Genomic DNA, 3,122 nt, shown 5'->3' on the forward strand with positions numbered 1-3,122 from the left:
TAAGTGTTTTTGAGCCCTGAGTGCTATCACATAGAGCATTGCTCTTTAAGTTTCAATTCCTGATTATTCACTGCTAATATATAAAAATGCAAAATGATTTTTGCATATTGATCTTATAACCTGAAACCCGATAAACTCATGCATTAGTTCTAGTAGCTTTGCTAAAGTTTTGTTAAAAATGTTTGCCTCTATGTTCATAGGAATATTGATCAGTAGTTTTTTGTTTTCTTTTTTTAAGGAGAGTGAGCGAGTGAGTGCAGGGGAGGAGCAAAGTGAGAGGGAGAGAGATCATCTTAAGCAGGCACTGGGAGTCCAACTCACAACTCTGAGATCATGACCTGAGCCGAAATCAAGAGTCGGCTGCTTAACCGACTGAGCCACCCAGGTGCCCCTTGATCAGTAGTTTTTTTTGTTTATAATGTCTTTGGTTTTGGTATCAGAGTAATGCTGGCCTCATATGAGTAATGCTGGCTTCATAGAACTCTTCCTCCATTTTGGGGGGAGAGTTTTTGTAGAATGTGTATTATTTCTTCCTTAAATGTTTGATGGAATTCACCAGTAATCATATTTTTTCATATAAATTTTTAACATAAACAAATACAAGAAACAAACAAAGACTTTTTGTGATTTGGTTAATGTTTACATATAGCCATAACTTTTCTAAAATTTGTCTTTTAGGATCATTAATTTTCATGTATTCAATCAGAGAGAATGAAACTCCTGCCCACCCAATACATTTTTAATAACTAAATGGAGATAGGATATATATAGCATAAGATTCACCTGTTTAAATTATACAATTCAGTGTTTTTAATATATTCAGAGTTGTACAGTCATAGCCATAATCTAATTTTATTTTATTTTATTTTGAAAGAGAGAGTCGGGGGGGCAAAGAGGGGCAGAGGGAAAGGGAGAGAGAGAATCTTAAGCAGGCTCCACACCCAGCACAGAGCCGGACATGGGGCTTGATCTCACAACCCTGAGCTGAAATCAAGTCAGATGCTTAACCGACTTAGCCACTCAGACGCCCCACCATAATCTAATTTTAGAATATTTTTATTACCCCCGGAGAAAAACCCTATACCCATTAGCAGTCACTCCTTATGTACCCCTCCCCAGCTTCTGACAAACACTAATGTACTTTCTGTTCTTATGGATTTGCCTATCTGAACATTTCATATAAATGGATAAATGGAATTATACACTTGGTCTTTTATGGCTGGCTTCTTTCACTTATCATGATGTTTTCAAAGTTCATCCATGTTATAGCATGTATCCATACTTTATTCCTTTTTAGTGCCTAAGGATGTTTTATTGTAAACACCATATAATTTTAAGGAAAACACTTTCAACTTATATTAGATAAACTAAAGCTACAAAAAAAAAAAAAGCCAAATTCTTCAGGAAAAAAAAATCAGTTTCCAGTCAAGATGGTAGGTTCACAAGGATACCAGGAGCCTAATCACATTAACAATGGTGGTAAAATATACTCTTTTTTTATTTAAAAAATATAACAAACAAAGAAAAAAAAGACAAACCAAGAAACAGACTGTTAAGTATAGAGAACAAACTGATGGTTACAGAGGTGAGGTGAGTGGGGGGATGGGTGAAATAGGTGATATGGATTAAAGAGTACACTTATGATGAGCACGGAGGAATGTATAACATTGTGGAATCACTATATTGTACACCTGAAACTAATATAACACTGTATATCAACTATATCGTAATTAAAATAAAATTTAAAAAATAAAAAGCAAAAAAAGAAACGAAAAATACGACATTATAATGATGGTTGCACAACCCTGTGAATATACTAAAAGCCACTGAATTGTAACTTTAAATAGGTGAATTGTAGAATATATAAATTATATCTCAATAAAGCTGTTTTTTAAAGATGTAACAGGGACGCCTGGGTGGCTCAGTCAGTTAAGCGTCTGTCTTTGGTTCAGGTCATGATCTCAGGGTCTTGGGAATGAGTCCTGCGTCAGGCTCCCTGCTCAGCGGGGAACCTGCTTCTCCCTCTGCCTGCCACGCCCCCTGCTTGTGCTTGCTCTCTCTCTCTCTCTGACAAATAAATAAAGTATTTAAAAATAAAAAAATAAAGATATGACAGATAAAAGACTGCTTACCAGAAAGGGAAGGGGGGTAGCAATGAGCAGGAAGCTGAAGCCACAGGCTTATGTGAGTTGCTCTTAGGCATTCTACTGCACACAGTACAGTTCATTGCTTACTTCTTCGGGAGTTATATTTACCATGTGTGATGTAGAGAGAATCACAAGAATTAGAACTATAAAATGTCCTTAAGTAGTAACAAAAGAACTTGTTTATTCATCCTATCTTTTTTATAATCAATAAATATTGTCTTAGAATCACTATGTCCTAGGCACTATTCTAGGAACTCGTGATCAGTGATGGGCATGTATGATCATGGTATGTGAAAAAGATGCATACAAACAAAACTGATATGAAAGCCTCCAAAATGTAATGTGCCTTTCTGTGGTTTTCAGATTTTCTAAAATGAACATGTATTCCTTTTATATTGTCATTAAAAAAAATCAAAAACAAGAAGACTGGGGTGCCTGGGTGGCTCAGTCATTAAGCGTCTGCCTCCGGCTCAGGTCATGATCCCAGGGTCCTGGGATCGAGTCCCGCATCGGGCTCCCTGCTCGGCGGGAAGCCTGCTTCTCCCTCTGCCACTCCCCCTGCTTGTGCTCTCTCTCTCTCACTGTGTCTCTCTCTGTCAAATAAAAAAAAAAAAAAAAAAAAAAACAACACAAGACTAACAAACATATTTTCTCCAGAGATTATTTTTATTTGATTGGAGGAGGTGCAACTGTTATTCAAAACATGCAGTTATCCTAACCAAGATCTCAAGTTATTCCTGTGGGTATTTTTCCTTATTTTTGTTTTTGTTTTGTTTTGTTTTGTTTTTGCTTGCTTGCTTATTTATTTATCTATATCCATTTATTCATCTGGGGAGGGGGCAATTCTTCTTAGAAGGGGAAGTATACTAGTTTTCTTTTGCTGTGTACCAAAATACTACAAACTTAGCAGCTTAAAAAAATACTATTATTTCAATGGATTAGGAGTCTGGGCACAGAGTAGCCGGTTTCTCACAT

This window comes from Mirounga leonina, unplaced genomic scaffold (assembly GCF_011800145.1).
Source record: "Mirounga leonina isolate KUSES-001 unplaced genomic scaffold, KU_Mleo_1.0 Mir_101664, whole genome shotgun sequence".
Classification (NCBI taxonomy): domain Eukaryota; kingdom Metazoa; phylum Chordata; class Mammalia; order Carnivora; family Phocidae; genus Mirounga; species Mirounga leonina.